Raw genomic sequence first — 20,821 nt, 5'->3', positions numbered from 1 at the left:
ACACACACACACACACACACATCAAATTCTTTGCTTACTGAAGATCATTTTTAAATAGAGTTAAGATGAAGAAAGCAATTTTTACTCCTAACTCTCAGGAGCAGAGGTTCTCACATCTGCCTGTGATAAACACATAAAGAACTGGGATAATAGTATACGGTTTTTCTTTTCCTCCTGTCCTTAACAGAGCATCTTAATCTTTCTACAAGATATTAAATGCTCTTAAAAGGGAGGAGTTTCAGAGGCTACCTATTGCTGTATGTAAACTGTGACAGCACCAAATATATATCTATTTTCAATGTTTCTTATTATGTGAACTTTCAAAATTGGAACAGGAGTAGGAATTGCAAAAAGAAAAAAAAAAAGAAAGAAAAATTCCTACTCTGTAAACTGTCTTTTCTTTGTCTGTTCAGACACTGCCCTTGCCTATGTCTGTATCCTAAAGTGTTTCTCCTAGTTATTTTTCTAGAAGTTTCAGCCTTTTCAGATTTTAAATTAAGGTCTTTGATAGATTTTAATTTATGAATATACATTAAATATAAATATAATTTTATTTTTCTATAGGTAAGTATAGATTATTATATACATACATATGTATATAAACATACATATGCACATACCAGAGTTGACTGTTGAAAAGACTATCTTTTTGGAATGTTTGTTCTTGACACCTTCAAAATTAGTTAACTTCAGCTGTGTGTATCTATTTCTAGAGTCTTTCATTTTATTCCATAGCTTACATGCCTGTTTGGGGGCTAGTACCATACATTTTTTGTTACTCTAGCTTTGTAGAATAATTTAAGGTTAAGTATTGTAATAACTCCAGAAATATTCTTTTCGCTTTTTTGACATTTATAAGGTTATTTGTATAGACTTTTGGGATTGTTTGCTGCTGTTTGGGGAGTATAATTGGAATTTTATAGAGATTTCCCTGACTGAGTAGACTGTTTTTAGTAATACATTATTTCCCAAAATATTATTTCTGCTAATCCATGAATATGGGAACTCTTTTTATTTTCTAGTTTATTCTTAAATTTCTTTCTTCAGTTTCTTAAACTTTTTATTGCATTGGTCTTTTACTTTCTTGGTTACATTTCTTCCTAAATATATTTTAAAATTTATTTACTTTGAAGTTATTGTAAATAGAATTCCCCATAACTTCCTTCCTTCCTTCCTTCCTTCCTTCCTTCCTGTCTTTCTTTATTTCTTCCTTTTTTTCAGAATATTATTTATTTTTGACAAGTCCATACATGCAATTACATATCTTGATCATAATCACTCCAACTTCTCATTCTGCTTGTCCCAAGTATTTTCCTATCATTTTTTCTCTTTTGTAACTCATTGAGTCCAGTTAGTACAACTTCTAGAATAACTAATGATCTTGTTGGCGTGACCATGACCAAGTAAGTATATACCATGTGTGTCTTTCTGCTTCTGGGTCACCTCACCCAAGATGGTCTTTTCTCGTTCCCACCGTTTACCTGCAAATTTCATGATTTCCTTGTTTTTAATTGCTAAGTAGCATTCCATTGTGTAAATGTACCACGATTTCTGTATCCATTCATCAGTTGAGGGACATCTAGGTTGTTTCCATATTCTGATTATTTTGAATAATGCTACTATGACGTGGTTGAACAAATATCCTTGTTGTATATTGAGCATATTTTGGGTATATGCCTAGGAGTGGTATTACTGGATCTTGAGGTAGCACTATTCCTAAGTTTCTAAGAAAGCACCAGATTGATTTTTCCAAAGTGGTTGTACAAGGTTACATTTCCGCCAGAATTGGAGGAGGGGTCCTCTTTCTCTACATTCTCTCCAGCATGTCTTGTCAGTTGAGTTTTTGGTCTTAGCCATTCTGATGGGTGTAATCAGTATTGTTTTGATTTGCATTTCCCCCTTAACCTTCATGCCACTTGTACTGGTGGACACATTTTATCTAGCAGGCCTTACACACTGTGGTATGTAAGGTTTAGTAAAACCCACTGTTATGCTTTCTTTCCCTGCAGTCTGTATAGTACTCTCTGGCACTATGAAAACTAACTACAAGGAAAGACATTTTCATTTCAGTTCAAGTTTGATTTCTCTTGATCTGCAACTAAAATGTGCTGTGTCTTCAGCAATAGGGTCTTGTTATTTCCTTATTTCAAGCAAGAAGAGCGGCGATAGCGTGTGCTGCTTTGGGAGCCTTCTTGACCAGTAATCCATAGGGAATCGTTCTTTTGTCAGGAACTGAGATTTTCTTATAATAATTCTTTTCTTTTCTTTTTTTTGTCAAGTACTATTCACTTATGTAGGATACCTGTGTTCCAAATCCCTTTTCAAGTTATAGTGTTAAATTGTTGTAGAACTAGTAAGTTTCCATAAGTATTTCTATAATCCTTGACTCTGATTAACCCATCATATTCCTTTATTTTTTGTTCCAATTACCCCACTGCAAGGTAAACTTTTAATCCTGCTACCCCCAACATACTCTGTATCACATGAGTTCTATTATCCCTTAACAATTTATGCCTCTTCCTCTCCTTCACTTTTTATAGACCCGTTTTTTCTACAAACACTACAAATTAAAATAAAAAAAAATTGAAACTGAGATTTCATATATGAGAGAATATGTGGAATTTGTCTTGCTGGGACTGAGTAACCTTATTCAGTAAAATACTGACTTTTCTTAATTGGACTGCAAGGGGGCAGTTCCTATTCTGCCATTTTATCCAGAATTTCTCATTTATATAATCTATTTTAAATACATTCTGAAATCTGGAAGGCCAGTTATTCATCATAGGTATTGCTTCTCTTAGTGGTGCCCGGGGCCTCTGAGCGGCTGGGGTCATTTTAGGAGTAGTCTCAGGACTGCTATGCCCTGCTTGTGCATTACAGTGCAGGGCATGGGTCATCTTGAGCATGGTATGCCTCTCCCGCACCATTACTGTGTGGCTCTGGACTGGTGGTCATTTCAGGCTAGCTCTCTGTCTAGGCCCTTGGTGCTGGACTGTTGGTTGTCTCAGGCTCAGTTTTTCAGGGCATGTTAGACTGCTGTTCATTCATATGGTTCTCACAGGGCAGAACACTGAGCACAGACATATCCTCTCTCTTCTCTGTCACCTACTGATGCACAGCAGCCACACCTGCAGCACCTCTAGGGGAAGAGCATCATGGGTATTTTGAATGGCACTTATTTCAGCAATTCTGAAGTGGGACTTGTACAAGAACAATGGAGCAAAGTTGACTAGATTATCCAGCTCAGTCTCCTTCGAAGATTATGCTTCTAACTGACCTTTCACACATATGACTCAGCTGAATATGAAATTTTATTTTTTCTTGCAGCTGTAGGAGTTGGCATCAATATTCAATTTCTTGTATTGTTGAGAGTCAGGTTCTGGCAGAAGATTGCTGTGAAAAATTGCTTAATCTGGTAATATTATTGACAAAGCCTTTTTTAGAAAATTATTTTTTGGAAATCCAAGACTGACTATATTAAAGTCAAGCATGTCTGAAGATTTTGTTTGAAAGGAATGCCATTATATCGAAGTTGCCATTATATCGAAGTTGTATGTAGGTCATAAGGACCTGTGCATAAAACTTCCATCTATTCTTGCTGAGGTTATACAATTTCCCACCAAGGGATATGACTCTGAAGAAGCTGTATTCTTTCATTGACACTTGTTATTTGGGGAATGCTATATGATGATATACGGAGTTGACCTGTCCCCATCCCCCTTATAAACCAATCGTAAGCCCAGCTAACCGCAGGAAAGTCAATTCTATCCCTCAGTAACCTAGCTGGAGCCACTATGTTTGTTTTATTTATTTTTGTATGCTGAATTCTAGCAAATCTTTGTATCCTCACTGATTATTCAAAACTATTGAATATACTAATTTATTTCCATTAATCAATGTTACACCTAAATGCATGCTGCGTGAGAAATGGAAGGGAGTAATGGGGTGTGACGTCTACTCTGATGCTTTTGTTGGTTGGAATGTCATCTTGAGAAGAAATGAACTGAAGCCTAAAGCGTTTGCCCCCAAAGCACCTATTATGTATTCCACTGAATGCATTTTCTAGTTTTCTTTTCCTCTACAAAGGCTTTCATCAATTGAGTATGGCACAAGGGTAATGATGGCTCTAATAGGTTCTGTAAACCAATATTTTTAATGCACAGTATAATTGAGTATGAACATAGTGTTATACTGATCACCTCCCTGGTGTTTTAACAGCTGAATTATGATTAGAAAGGCCCAGACAGTACTGACTTATATTAACATTAAACCACAATATTAGGAAACTTTTCTTGCCCCAACATATTTACTCTTTAGCAAATTTCAGGGTCGTCATGAAAGGGTTCAATATTACTTTGGAATAACAAAGTTTAAAAACCACAGGCTACCTTTCCTCATGGCACAGGGCAGCTGGCACCATTACAATGAACAAACATAAGATGGAGAGACGTGACAGACAGAGAACTGGAGCAAGGAGAGAGGCAGAACTGGAGATGAGGACTAGACCGACATTGGCAGCCTGTGCCTGAGGCCATGGTGATGTCCGTGGTCTGGGCTGCTTCCAAGGGCCCGTATCTAGGTCTGTGGGCCTACTGCAAGCAGGAGCTGAGTTTGTGGTCTGTGCTGTCACCAGAAACCACGTGAGGCTCATGATCCATGCTCCTACTTACTGTAAAGAGTAAGAAAGCCACTTTTGCAGTGATATCGATGGTTGCAGATGCATAGTTGAGAAAGAGGGACATGGAAGATTACGTAACAACCTTTACTTCCAGCGCACACCCCTCCTTCAAAAAAAAGTAGGAGCCTAAATAGTAAACCATCAAAAAGAACTCTTTTTTTTTTAACTTTATTCATTTTGTATCCCCCCATAAGCCCCTCCCTCCTCCCCTGCCGATCCCACCCTCCCTCCCCTTTCTGCATGCATGCCACTCCCCAAGTCCACTGATAGGGGAGGTCCTCCTCTCCTTCTTTCTGATCTTAGTCTATCAGTTCTCATCAAAAGTGGCTGCATTGTCCTCTACTGTGGCCTGGTAAGGCTGCTCCCCCCCCCCCCCAGGGGGAAGTGATCAACGAGCAGGCCAATCAGATTATGTCAGAGGCAGTCCCTCTTCCCATTACTATGTAACCCACTTGGACACTGAACTGCCATGGGCTACACCTGTGCAGGGGTTCCAGGTCATCTCCACAAATAGTCCTTGGTTGGAGTATGAGTCTCTGGGAAGTTCCCTGTGTTCAAATTATCTTGTTTTTAGAAAGTTCTCTTAGATAAGGATGCTGACATAAGCTCTCTGCAATTGATGGCTTCTGTCAAGGGTGTGGGAGAAAAACAACTCAGTTCTATTTCAGGGACAGGCCACTGCCAGTCTGACCATACTCCAGTGAGTACATAGATAAAACAAGTTGTACATTTTTTTTTGTCTTTTTTTCATTTTATTTACTTTAAAAATTTTATTTCTATTCTATTTTGAGGGAAGAGCCACAAGGATGGGGGCAGGTATGAAAGTACTGGCAAATGAGTGATCGAGATGCATGATGTGAAATTCCCAAAGAACCAATAAAAATGTTATGTTGAAAAAAAAGAGAAAAGGAATAAGTAAACTAATAGAATTCTAGAATTCTATGTCATCTCTGTAGATTTGCATTTTCAAACAGAGAAAAGAAGCTTTCAATATTCAAAAAATTCAAAAACTTTCTGGAATAATTTAGAATTAAAAAAAAAAACATAAATGAGATGCAGGCCCAACTTTTGGTAATAGTTGTGTTCAGCGCTAATTTTCATCTTCAATGGACAGTATCTTTTTAATAGCATTCATAGGAAACAGTTCTTTAAAAAGAATTCCCGAAAGCAAGCCTTCTTAGCCTGCTAAATTTGCTGGTGTGCGGAGCTATCCAATGCCCTGTACATAGAAAGATCATTATCCTAATTGCTATGAGGTATGTAGACGCTGTATCTGCCCTTTTCACATTGTCAAAGGTACAAGGTAAGAGAACAGTTTATGGATGGTGGAGAGGGTTGGGAGGTACTCTTAAAATAATGAATGCCTCATAACTCAGACCTAGTGAGGTGTGAGGGAAATATGTTGTTTTCTCCCTTTGTGAAGAAAGATCATCAATTAGTTCTGTGGACGAAGACAGCTTTATTTGTGATCAAAGGTTATCCAATGTAAAATTAAAACTTTTAGTTTCACCTTCTCTTTACTGAATTATTTATAATTTTCTTTAAAGACAATTGCAATAACTGTGTGCAATAAATAATTAAAATGAGTTTGTGTTACTATTTGATAGTTATAATACTATGATAGTATATCAGTACAGTTGTAATACAGTTGATAGTTGTAATACTGTTTACTACTAATAGAGTTTTTATTTGTTTGTTTGATTTGGTCAGGAATTTTACATACAATTAAATTCATTCCTTACACAAAAGTGCAGGAAGTAGAACTATAGAAGTTTTAATGATCAATATAAGATGGTGGCGACCGGTACATACTGTGTCTGAGGGACACAGGATCTGAAACTCCAAAATTAACGAGTGGAGGGGCAGCTGAAACCAAAACATTGACACTGAGGTTCCTGGGCAAGAGGAGACAATCTGTGAGCTGAGACCATTTGGATCCAGGTCACCCATGGACATCTCCCGGGACTGAGAGTAGTGAATATTCAACATCCCTGTACTTCCCTTTGTCCCGAGCAGGGGCCTCCCTGCTCAGCTGAGGCTGTAGTGGTTTCCCCAAGCAGAGGCCTCCCTGCTCTGTGACTGAAATAGCAGAGGAAACTACCCCATCTCCCTGCCCAGCAGACAGTGGACACCACTGAGCTGACAGATCTCCTACACTCTCATTTGCCCCTGTGAGCTCAAATCTGAGAATAGAGAACAGGGGGAACCCCTGTGCTTTCTTATTGAGCTTGCAAGCTAGTAAGTGTACCTTCAAGTGAGTGCTTGCAGAGCCCCAGATCCAGGGTCTCTCTACCCTAGCAGCCAGACATCAGATCCCTCCCACCCACACTCCCACTGTGGGCAACATAGGGATCCTTGGGGAAGTGTTTTCAATACTGAAGCCTCTGTTCCATGGATCTACCAGTGGAGGCCAGCCAAACAATTCCTGGAGCCCTGACAGATCTGAATGCCAGGACAACAGTATGACAGGCCCGAGGTATTCAGGGCACCTGCGCATGCACATCGGGCCTGCGAACAGAGCCAGCACCCCCTGCTGTGCTTAAGCTCTAACCTTCCAGGCGTCTACATGCTCTAGCACCCTGTCCTTCAAGGCACACTTCTGCTTGCATACCTGCACTTACGCACCTACACCTGCGACCTTCCTCCCTTAGCTATAGCTGAAACACCAACACCCACTCTCAAACTGGTGGACCTCTCTTATCTGCCTGAGGAACACTCCAGACACCAGAGACAGATGGACCTAGTCTGAAGTGTAGACTCCAGGATCAAACAGTGAAGGGTATGGATAAGCAGATGACAAGAGCCATATGAACACATTCAACAAAAGTCAGGACATCATGGCTTCATCAGTAATCTCAAATATCAATGGACATGCTAATTCTTCAGGAAAAATGATCTCAAATCTATGCTTATCCAGCTGTTAGAGACACATAAAGAGGCAATGAACAAAGATCTCAAAGAAATATAGGCAAACAAATAGAAGCACATATAGAGGCACAAATAGTGGCATAGAGAGGAAATGTACAAATCATCTTGTAAATACAGGAATCCACATTCAAACAAATGAAGAAAATGGTACAAGACATGAAAACAGAATCAGAATCAATAAAGAAAACACAACAGAGAAAACCCTGGAGCTGGAGAATTTAGAGAAAAGATCAGGAACCACAAAGGTAGGCATTATCAACAGAATATAAGAGATAGAAGAGAGAATCTCAGGCACTGAAGACAATTGCAGAAATTGATCAATCTCTCAAAGAAAAAGTAAAATCAGAAAAGTTCCAAACACAAAACATCCAAGAAATCAAGGATGCCATGAAAAGATGAAATCTAAGAATAATAGGAATAGACAAAAAAGAAGATTATAGGCTGCAAGGTTCAGAAAATATTTTCAAGAAAATCATAGATGAAAATTTCCCCAAGTTGAAGAAGGAGATGTCCATAAATATACAAGAGGCCTATAGAAAACCCAATAGACTAGTCCAGAAAAGAAACTCCTTATGTCACATAGTAGTCAAAACACTGAATCTACAGAACAAAGAAAAGTTATTAAAAGCAGCAAGGGAAAAAAGCCAAGTAACATATGAAGGTAGACCTATAAAAATCACACCAGATTTCTCAACAGAAACTATGAAAGCCAGAAGGGCCATGGCAGACGTCATGCAGACTTTAAGGGACCACAGATGCCAACCCAGACTACTATACCCAGCAAAGCTTTCAATCAACATAGATGGAGAAAACAAAATATTCCAAGAGAAACTAAACTTAAACAATATCTACACAGAAGCCCAGCCCTACAGAAGATACTAGAAGGAAAACTCCAATCCAACGAAATCAACTACACCCAAGAAAATACAGGGTCTAGATAACTTCACAACAAAAAAATTAAAAGAAGTTTCAATGAAAAGCTTAGATAACTTGTTCAACGGACAGGGGCTGGCTAGGCCTAAGCAAGGTAGCTTCAGAGCTCATACCTACACTACAGCAGCAAAATGGAAACAGGACTTATATTAATATCTTATGCCAAACATAAGTAGGAATGAGCTGAAGCTATTAGTAAAAAGATACTGTGACCATTGTTGAGCCGAGAAATGAAACAAGTTCTTAGAAACTTGTTCATCAATAATACATACTTCTGACCTACGTGCATTCTCATTGATTAGGCCCTATGCATGGCCATTATTTAATAATGTGTCTACTTTGTCCTCTTTTCAATGAGCATTTTTATATATCTGTTGTCCTAGTTTCATTTCTATTGTTAAATATCTAGTGATAAAATTTCCTCACAAATACAGCATTGGGGAGGAAAGGGTTTATGTGGCTTACAATTTGAAACCACAATCTTTTACTATGGAGAAATATGGGCAGATGTGGAAGTGTGACATCCACAGCCAAGAGCAGAGAGAATAAATCTATGGACTTTCCCTTCTTTCTTGCAGTGAGCTTGCTCCTCTTTGACACTGTTCAAAAAGCCTAGGTATAGTCTAGGGAATGGTATCACTCACAGAATACTGGATTTTCCTTTATCAACTGGCAATCAAGGCACACCCACACAGACATGTCCACAGGCCAACCAGACAGATAATTCCTCATTAAGACTTTTTCCAGGTAATTTACACTAGGTCATGTTGTTGATGGTTGATGCTAACCAATCAGCACACTCAACTATGGGTTTTTATAGGATTCTATCTACTGTTTGTTTTTTTTTTTTTCAATCCCAGAACTATTGTTTTTCAAATAAATTAACAGTGAATCTGAAAACACAGTAGATGAAGAGAAAGCACAAGGAAGTGAAAAAAGGAGAAGTCATGCAAGGTTGTTTTTTTTTATATAGAGAGAGAATGAAACATATAAAGAACATTTACTTGCTGTTGGAAAATATCAAAAAAACACTAAAACAACATGGCAGTAAATAACACAGTAAGTAGCTGTCAGTGAGACCACTTAAGAATTTCATATAAGGAATACTTAACTGGTGTTGGAGAAAATACCAAAGCAAAACAAATCAAAACAGGAACAAGAATCAAACAGAAAACCCTAGCATAGTGCCAAGGCAGCAATGGCAGGTAGCATCTGGGAGCACAGAAGGAAGGGGTGGCATTGTGAAAAAAATTTCAGTGGCTGAAAGAGGAGACTTGCAGAGTCCAAACACAGTTCTAATGAGCATGAGTGTGGGAGTTGAAATGACTGCCAGCGGAAAACCACTGCTATTGCTGGAATTCATTGCTGCTGGGTTATGAAGCGACACTGGGTGGAAATCAGAAGCCAAGCTAGGAAGGAGGAACCCAGGAGTAAACAGGAAGGACAAAGCATTTTCTCTCTTTTCAAGCTTGTATGTTTTGTGTTTCCTGGCAGAATCTAGCAGGGACGATCAGTGGATGTACCTGAAGTTTTAAAGTTTCACCGAGTACATTGTAAAGCAGAGAATAAATGAGAAGCTTCAGCTTAAGAGCCGTTGCTTAAAGTATTGACACAGCCAATTCCTGAAATTAATGTGAGCATGTTTTTGAACAGTTAAACATACTTTTAGAAACCAAATTTCCAGATTCTAGTTCTCTTATGTAGAGTTGTATTTTGGAGTCTGAAATTAGCTAGAGAAGCTATCCTCTATTCTCTATTTCATGGTCACTTGGAGTTTAATCTCTTTTTCAGATTCCTGGTCTGGCCTGGATTGGTAAGTCAGCAGGATTTAATTTCTTCTGAACCATTTTTTTTTAGAGCATCACACAAAGAAGCTCTCTTTTGTCTGGACCATTATTTTAAAAATTTATAGAGCTTAGAACTGCCAATGGTCATCTTTGCTGCTTTGTGGGAAAGAGTCATGCACATAGGAAAGCAGTGCTGTGTCACAGTGGGAGGAAGGCGGACTCGCTACACAACCATCACTCAGTCTTCTCTGTCAGGCATTTCTGAAGAGTCCTATGTCTGAATATTCCACCCACAGGACCTGCAAGCAGTTCTCCACATTAGTACAGAGTAACTATCACTTTCTTCTTTTTATCATTTGAATTTTTGTTTTTCTACATTTAGGTTCATTTTTTTAAAAGGTTTTGTCTGACAAATTGTTTTTTCTTGGAGGCCTCAGACTATGCTGGATACCTCATACTAATATTGAAATTCATGGAGGGAAGTTGAAGCCATAGAGCATTAACATGACCTCCAGGGAGTTAGAAACTAAGGCCAACCATGTATAAATGGCATTAATAATAATAATAATAATAATAATAATAATAATAATAATAATAATAATAATACCACCACCTATGGACCACAAGGCATGGGTGGGATTCTTTGGCTGGCAATAATTCCTCATATTCTTTTGTTTGTTTTGTTTTGTTTTTAGACATCATTGCTGGGTGAAGGTAGTGGGATCTTTGATTCTACTGAGAGTAGATAATTGGGACTTCATTTCTGCAGCTCTCCAGTATTCTGCCTTATGCATCTCTTCCATTGTGTTTCCCTTCACTGTGACAAATTGTAATCACAGACTCCTATCTGCTATGCTTGCAGATAGGAGCAAGCATAATTGTCTTCTGAGAGGCTTCACCCAGAAACTGAGGGAAACAGACACTGAGACTCACAGCCAAACAATAGGCAGAGCTTGGGGAATCATGTGGAAGAGTTGGGGGAGGGGAGTATTGAGGGTTCTCCTCAGGGGTTAATACACCACAAGAAGACCTACAAAGTAAACTCACCTGGGCCAATGGGGGTTCACAAAGATTAAACCACCAACCAAAGAGCATGGGTTGGACCTTAGCCCCTTACACACACTAGCAGATATGTAGCTTCTTTTTCATGTGAGTCCCCTAACAGTGGGAGTGGGCTCTGTATCTGACTCTTTTGTCTGCCTTTGGATCCCTTTTCCCTAGCTGCGCTGCCTTGTCTGGCCTCACTGGGAGAGGATGTGCTTAGTCCTGCTGCGACTGATGTACCAGGGTAGATTGGTACCCACGGGGGCCTCTCATTCTCTGAAGAGAATGGGAGAGGAGAATGGGGGAAGGGGAGGGAGAGGGACTGTGATCAGGCTGTAAAATTAATTAAAAACAAAACAAAACAAAAACCAAAAAATGTAATCATCGGAATGATGGGCTTCAAAGAACTCTGTCAGTCTTTCTAGTAAATTCTGAAAAAGACGTTGTTATGAAGACCTCTGAACTTGCAGTTGGTATAGGAGTGAGGTCTAAATATTATTATATAACTACTGACCAACTTCTAAAAACATCCATTCTATGATTCATAGAATTTCTTACCTCATGTAACCAACACAACATGAAAAAATTCTGAATTTACTTCCTTAGTCTCTCTTGATGCTGCTGCAATGGAGGCAAATGATTCAAGACTAGTTTCAAATAAACTTTAATTTCACGATTTCTCATAACATTTTTAAGGCTCTGGCTACAGTAGTGGTAGTGGAGCCATTGTGACTTGAAAAGCATATATATATATATATATATATATATATATATATATATAGTATATAAACACTCGTAGTTAGAGAAAATTCTTTCTGATTTCAAAACTTATATCTGATAAATTTCAATGCTTTGTCTAATTAGAAAGTGATTTAAAATTTATGTGATATCATTAAAAATGAGTTGTGATACTGAAAAAAACTTCTAAACTATGAATATAAACCCCTCATATGTTCCTTAGCCATCCTAGAAGAAAAATATTAAGTCATTTTTATATTCTTTATATAGAAAAATAATGCTATCAAATCATTGCATATGATAAAGCAATCAAAGAAAATATGTCCAGAAATGTAGAAAAAGCATTTTAAGAATAATAACTTAATGCAAATTCCATTTAAAAAGAAAACATGGTAGCATTTCTACCATTTGTCATTTAAAAAAATTATAGTTTCTTTTCTAGTGCTACTGTAAACAGTAATAAAACAAATGTTTTATTACTTTTTACATTGTTATAAAACAAATGTTTTATAACTTTATAGTCTTCTAAGGAAGACTAAAATGTGAACATAATAAAGGTAAAATACAGAAAACATTTTGCTTAGCTCAGTAATGTTATCATGGAGAGACTCAGTGTTTGTTGGGAGCACAGAGCTCTTTTACTGAGACTCCTACAAGTGTTTAGAACCTATAGTAGAAAAGCTATGGACATAGAGACTTTGAAGGTTAGTTGTACTGATACTGTGTTTATGTGCATCCCAGCCAGGCGATTTGGACATTGTTGCTGGACATACAGCCTACGGGGCAGATTCGTTTGTTCTTCCAGGGATTATGTGAGCTTTCTACTGATATTGTATATTATATTATGCCCTAGTTAATGAAAAATGTGTCAGAATCAGTATAATTTTCCACTAAGAATGTAAAGTTATTTTGAATTTGGTAACAAGCAAGGTTGCAAACAACAGATAACATCTTAAAAAATGGCTAGCTGACAAGATTACAGTAGAAAGCAGGGAAAGTTAGCTCTTGCAGTGCTGAAGCAATGAACATGAACCCATGTTTACTTGAGTGATACAACTACTGCAAAGAGGGCACTGGAGAGCTTCAAAGACCTAGTTTCATTTACCTTTCTATTACTATAGCAAAATGCCTGAGATAATCCGCAAAAAGGAAAGAGGTTTTTTTTTTTCTTGGCTGATGGTTTTGAAAGGTTACGTCCTTGAACAATTGGACCTTTTATTTTGGTTCTGCAACAGCTTTCCCAACTTATGGCTGGTTTATGAAAAGGAAAAACAGATAAGAGGGGATTAGGTTTTATTACTCTCTTTAAGAATATGCTCTAGTAAGGGGAGCAGGGGGTGGCTCTGACATGGACTCTACTACTTGCTCTTTTCCAGGCCACAGAGGAAGAGAATGCAGGCAGTCTTGATGAGACTTGTTAGGCTGGTAGGAGAGGAGGGCTCCCCCTTTCTGTGGACTAGGAGAGGGGGGTGGATAGAAAAAAGAAGGGAGGGTGGAACCAGGAGGAGATGAGGAAGGGGGCTACAATTGGGATATAAAGTGAATATATAAAACCATTGCATGTGATTTATACATAGTATGCATGCATCAAAATATCACATAGCATTTATACATATATATGATTTTCTTATTTTTTATATATTGTAAAAATAAATTTAAAAAATTTTCAGTAAAATAAAAAAGAAAAATGAATATATTACTGGTAACTTAATAATCTACTATGAGGACTGACTCCTTAAAGTTTCTACCCATTTCCCAAAGTGCTAAGATGAATGCCTGAAAAAATGAGGAAGCGCAGATTGTTTGAGTGATGATCTTGTGATACTGTAATACTTCCCTTACATCTCCACTTAACCTTCTCTAAACTTACAGTCATTTCATATATATAATGCCTTGGGCAAGCCAGTGATGGCAAGCCAGTCCTAGATAGTAAGAAATTTCATTTAACTGAGCTGTTCGGCAGTTAAGAATGTATATTGGTCTTGAAAAAAAAATGACATGATTTCCTTGGCTTATTTTGATAGTGATGCATTATTCAACTGCAGATCCAGATGTTATTGCTTTATTGAGAGATATTAACACAGTCTCTGGCACCCACAATAATAGATCTCTTGCTGCTTAATACATTCAAATGTGCAGAGGACAACAGAAGACACAGTTTTTCTTTCTAGGAGAGGAATACATTTGTCTTGCCTGTCTTGAACCCATTTTAACTCTTTAGGGTCATGAAAAAGATGTGTAGCCTGCAGGTATTACCATTTGGTCACTGTTTCAGAGGACATCATTGGTGCCTTCATACTGGCAGGAGTAGAGAGTAAAAGCGCAGGTGTCCTTATGCCTTGATATGTACCATTAGGGGGAGGAAGGCATACTGCATGAACATCAACCTTTCAATAGGTCTACTGGGAAGATACCCACTGCAGTATTTCTTTCAAAGTGTAAGACAAGTTGTACAATTATATTCCATGGTATGTGTTTGGTGGATCTGTATAGTAATTAGAGAAATTTATAACATACAGGTGAATAAAGTTCTCTGTGATTTCTGGAATTAATAAAAAATATTGACAGATTTGATAAAACCAAAGATCAAAGGAAAGATACCTCGTTGAGACTGCCTATAGTGTTGTCTGCTCTTTCGCTTGGTTCTTATGATTTTATAGATACAGAAATATGGAAGCATGTCTAGGTCATTGGGTTGCTTGTAGGAATCATTATTACAAGAATTACTATATATATATATATATATAGTAATTCTTGTAATAATGTATATATACATTATTATATTATGTATATATACATTATATACATTATTATATATATACATAACTGTATATATATATATATACAGTTCTGAAGCAAAGTCATACCTTCTTTGAGTTTAAACAACTGACCCCTGGCCATGCCTCTGAGCTACTGAAAATGTTGATAAATGAATGTTGGTACTCACTGAGGAAGTTGTGATGACTTGAGTGAAGGATATGCCTTCATGAACTGCAGTCTGAGTAGGATGCCTCAGCCATTCCATTCATTTTTCTCTAATAAGAAAGATGTTCAATATATACTGCTATAATTATGTGTGGGGAAATGAATTTTTTGAACCAATACAAGGGATTTTAGATGACGGACAAAGGGATTGTGGAAAGAAGGTTCAGATTAGAAAAATACATAGATTTTTTTCCCATAATGTCTAGTATCAGAATACTTCAATATCTAGTGATTATTAAGGGATTATTAATAGTAGATATGTACAATGACTGCTAGTCCTCAATTGTTTACCAACCACATCAACATTTATTCAATGAGATAAGTTGTTATAGTATCAGACCAGAGTGGCATTAATACTTATTCAGCTAATATTGCTGAATCTTTAATTTTCCAGTACTTAAGAATAGTCATTGTTGATGGCAACTGATCATGTTTAGATATTTCATGTGTAGACACTTCAACTACCTTACATCTGTTCCTGTGCTGTTTTACTTGTTTAATTTCACCACCAATAGTGATGAGGGTTGACCTCTCCATTTTGTCCACTTGTTGCAGACTATTAGGTAGAGGTCATTGGTCCTGGATTTTAGTTGAATACAGCACCCAATGGATTGTTTGAGTGTTCCTTTTTAATGTAAAACTGTAAATACATTGAAATACATAGTAGCATTACATTAAATGTTAACTGATTCTTGTTAAGTAGTTGTTGCTGCACGAACATTACGCATGGGAAAATAAAGAATATTGATGCTAGGCAGAGACTGTAGCAAACATTTCCATTGTTTATGATCTTCCTAGCTCATTCTGAATAACTATGCAAAAATTTCTCATCATCTACAATTTTAAGATGTGAGATTGAAATGTCTTCCTGCTTTATAGTGAAGAAGAATACATGTTGGAGGGAATTCATCTGAGATTCCATTCAAAAGGCATTGACATAAAGAGGACTCAGCATAAATAGGTCATGAGCATCAAGATATTATTGAGTTATAGTTTCCATGTTTTGGATAGGTATTTTGAAATCTGGGGTTGTTGTAGCAATGATGCCCAGTTGGGGCATTTTATCAACATCACTTACCCAATTTGAGTTATACAACTTTTACTGATCTAAAATCCTCTCATGCATTCTTTTCTTTATATAGTCTATATTTTGGATGGAATTTGCTCTATTATTTATTGCTAATTAATGCTGCCTATACATGAATATTTGAAGCAAGCAAAGTGAGAACTGATATACTACTCTAATTAACCACCATAGAATTGATAATTTTAAAATCAGTCTACCCAATGTTAAAAAAAAGATTGGATAATGTCACCCTAGTTTCAACTCATGAAATTAGAATTTTTCTTCTCCAGCAGATTTGTCAAAGCATCCATTTTTTTTCTAATTTGTCGAATGATTTACCTTTTTAGAGGAGAAACAAGATAGTTTACTTTATTGGTCAATTTCTGAGTTCTTTCTTGTGCATCATTTAGAAATTATGACTTTATAGATATTCTCAGCCATATACGTTAGAGAAATAGAAATTTTCTTTTTGCTGAGTATGAGAAAATAAATACGTGAGCAAGAAACTATGATGTTACCAGTATTAGAAGACTAACTAAGGATTCTAAACAGCATTAAAAAATACTATCATTTGAAGTATGTATAGTAGTAAGGATTAAATCTCTTATATAACTTTCTTGCACAAAGACTACACCATACAGTTCTTACTAGATCACTGGATAAAACAGCATGTCACTCAGTGCCTGAATATTTCTGTGTCATAGTAGGTACCTACTGACTGTGTAGTGCTACTTTAACCCATCATTTGTAGTTATTCCTAGGCTATAATTTTTAAAATTCTGTTTTAGTACCTAAAGCCACATAGAGGTGAGTTTTGCAACAACGAGAGAGCAATGGCTCTGCCTGCAAGGATGTGTGGTGGGAATGTGGAGTGTTCAGCTCCAAGTTTATAAATACCTCTATATCTCTGCCGGGTTCACAAGTTCATAGCAGATTTGAGCACCTATTAGACATTTAAAAGCAACATAAAAAGACTACCTCTGGAAGGCTGTGTTTATGCCTTTATGTCTGGAATAGATCGTCTCCTCCTCCTAGGCAAGATGAAAGCCCATTAGAAGGATTTGAGCTCTGCCTTTGCCACTTGTTTTCTTTCCCATTAGTAACAGTTAGTTGTCTCCTTAATTGTCAGGAATTTGGCTTTGTAATAACTATATAACAGAACTTGGGCATTTAACATTCTACCACAACTGTCATAATTTAAAAGAAATTTAGCTAATCCTGTCATCCACGGCAGTGGGGAAACATGCTTGAGGTTCATCTTTTAAAGCTATATAAAGAAGGCTACATTTCAGATCATCTAACCTCTGCTCTTTCAGTTGTCTCCCAAGCAAAGCATTACGGCTCACAAAGATTTCTTTTATCATGAATTGGATTGCAGGAAATTTGGTTCAACTATTTTTTTTTCAGCTGCATTTTACAGAGATTTGCCATATTTGAACAGCAAAAGCAAATGGCTTATTCAATATAGTTTAATTATTTGTATTTCTAATGCCACTCAAATCATCAAAACCTTGAACCCCCATGCCTCTTTTTCTCTGTTAACAATTTCCTAAATGGCTTTAATTAATTAACTTAAAAGTAAGTAAGGGTTAGTGGAAAAGCTTTAAGTAAGAATTGAAAGCACAAAAATTAGGTTCCACTGAGGAGAAACTGAAATTATAGCTGTCGAATGGGTCCAGTCTGATTTTGATGATGGCAAAAGCCGAATGTGAAGTTTAGTGGTTTTACATTATTTGATCAGCTCTTTATCTATAGTCTGCAGATGTGGCTGTGGCTATGATAACGGCTAACTCAATTGTAGGAAGTTTATGCCATTTTGTCACTCATGCTCTGAGATGGGTTTCATATTACATGCTCATCTGTATTTCTATTCCACCCTGGATATTTGTGTTGACACATCGCCAGGATCTCTGCCTCAGACTCTGCAATTATTTCCACATTGATTGTAAGGGAATGTTTCAAAATGTTCTACTCTGGAGTTAAAGCTATAAGTGACATTGCCTGTCAGGCCTCTTGGTCATCAATTACATTAATTACTATTTTATCACTTACAGTGGCCACTACTCTAAAAAATTCAAAATTTCAGTAGAATTGCCTGACTTTAGACACACACACACACACACACACACACACACACACACACACACAGACACACAGGTATGCATGTCTTATATAGAATATATCATAAATATATACTAAATTCAATGTACTTTTCATTTTTTTCTTTATGGCTCTTCCTTCTCATAGTTCATTCATTACTACTTCTTCATTTATTTTTTTAATTATTAAAAATTAAGTAATTATGCATATGCAGTTGTGTGTAGGGGGTATGTGCATATGAGTACAATGCCCACAGAGAAAAGAAGAGAGGGTCAGATCTCTTAGACCTGGAGTTACAGGGGATTTTGAACAACCCTACATGGACCCTGGGAACTGAACTGGGAAGGGCAATATGAACTCTTTTACTGCTGAGCATCCTCTCTTCATTGATTTCTTCTACACTCTGAGCCTTTCGATTATGTACTGAAAAAATCTGATTAAAAATTACCATTACCTATAAATAAAGTTTAGACTTAAAATACACTGTTCTCCATGGTATCTTCTAAGCCACTGTAGAATATGCCTATATTTCTGTGGATGGTATTTTTCAAGTGTACCTTTTCTGCGTGCTGCCTTTTATCTTACCTCATTATTCCTCATCTTTCCCACTATATAAAATTTATGCAAAATGTCTTCTAGTATCTTCTGACATCTTCAACTTTGTTAACTGTTCTTTTTGTTGCTGTTGTTTTGTTTTTAAAGCCCTAGAATCCTATGAGTGGCTTTAATGGTGTATTACATTTGTATAATATGCTTTGCTGTCTCCCTTTCATGCATCCTTTTTTCATCTCCTTTTCTGAGTCATCCGTGATAGACTCTCAATGAATATAATCCAAAGAAGGCAAATAGGCTCACCTTTTTTTTTTTTTTTTTTCAGCCTGCCTTTGCCTTCCAGCCGGTTCTGAGTTCTCATTCTGAGTGCCCTATTCAGTGATTTCTATTTGTGGTGAATCTACATCTCCAAGTATACGCCCCCCCCTTTTTTTTTTCTTCATGTGGTGACCTTGGTCCAGCTAGTCTTATCTAGATACAATTTTGATTTTGAACATTTTCTTTAATGGCAAACAGAAATCATAAACTTCTGAGAGTCTGTCTTCTGTTTTATTTGCTCGGGTGACAGGATTCCCCTAAGTAGCCTGAGGCAATCTATCTAGAGACTGGAGAATTTTATCTGAAGGCTTTTGAAATTGTGGAAGTTCTTCTCTTCACCTACCAGTCATTTTGTATTGCCATATAGACCTAACAAATGACATAAAAAATTTTAATGCTGTGCAGGTACTTATTCACTTTGGGTTCTCAGTTCAATTACAACCTGGTTTAAAGAAAAGAACATTTCTCATTTTGAAGCAAACTTCAGTTGCCAAGATTATTGTCATATATATATCTCTCCTACTAAATCTTCTATTTATTACCTAAAACTGCATAATTTATCAGATTTAAAAATTTAAACGTGTAAAGTTTTCCCTTTTAACCACCTCTATCTGTACTAATTTGTTTAAGTAGTGTTAGACACTCAAAGACATTTGACCCAAGAAATGAGCAATTAGTTCAAAGCACTCCATAGCAAGTTGATGAATTTTTCATGCATGCCAGGATTTGGAAATTTAAGCAATCTTAACTAAATGGCTCTTTCAATTCCTCAAGTAACTAAAGAAATCGAGGATGCTGCAATATTGCTCATGCAAAATGTTTCATTATAGGACTGAGTAACGATGCAACTTTGTACAATGGATTCAAATTAGTGTTTTATTTTGAGGAGTAAGTCTTCTAAGGACACAGTTTACTGGCTACTTAGCCACGGATTTTCATTGCATTGTCAAATATTCTGGCTTCTGCAATGAAGACACTGATTGCCAGTAATTCCTCTTCTGAATTCAATCTTGTCTCTGTCTCTCGACAGCTTTATTTCATTGCTGGAGTGAAATCCCCTAGTATGAACAGTTTTCTGTGTAATCCTGATTTGTAAGCAGCTGCATTGAAAGAGAGGATCCCTCTGAGCTCATGGAGCCTACTAGAAACTTCTTAATCGGTACGAATTTTGAAATTAACATCCAACTCAAGAGAATTATCATCAAATTGAACAAACTCCTTTTTTCTCACGTCTAAAATCCAATAAAGCCAATCCGACTAATTTTAGCCTCTGTACTCACTTTGTTACCACTGATAGCTTCTCTCTGGAAGTCTCTCTCTTGAATCATTTCAATCACTTTGTGACTTTCATAGCTCATCTCTAAAAACAAAGTACGTATTAGACAAAGAAAACAGAAAAATCAGCTGGATAGCAACTCTAGATTCTGTACTCATTTATCCATTGCTTTAGAATAATTGTGTCATTTCTATGCACTCTCTGCTATTCATCAGAGTAACCTTCTCATCCACTTATGGAAACTTAATTGCATCATGGGCTCTAATTTATTACCCATGTCTCCACGCCTTTAATTTCTGATAGTGTAGTTCCCACTAAGTCTAATTCTGGAAAGGGCTTAGACTCAATTTGGCCAATTCATTGTGAGAGAATTAATGGTGTGCTAATTGCCCGCCAGGATTCGACGAATCTCTGTG

The 20,821-nt window shown here is 37.0% G+C and overlaps 1 pseudogene; it reads right to left on the bottom strand.

Moving 5' to 3' along the window:
- Positions 1-3,024: 3,024 nt before the first annotated feature.
- On the bottom strand, positions 3,025-3,150 carry LOC129692108 (small nucleolar RNA SNORA17; annotated as a pseudogene).
- Between the last annotated feature and the right edge of the window lie 17,671 nt (positions 3,151-20,821).

The sequence above is a fragment of the Psammomys obesus genome, unplaced genomic scaffold, assembly GCF_907164565.1.
Source record: "Psammomys obesus unplaced genomic scaffold, mPsaObe1.curated_primary_1811, whole genome shotgun sequence".
Classification (NCBI taxonomy): domain Eukaryota; kingdom Metazoa; phylum Chordata; class Mammalia; order Rodentia; family Muridae; genus Psammomys; species Psammomys obesus.
The sequence above is the reverse complement of the archived record's forward strand: the minus strand, read 5'-3'. Positions and strand labels throughout refer to the sequence as shown.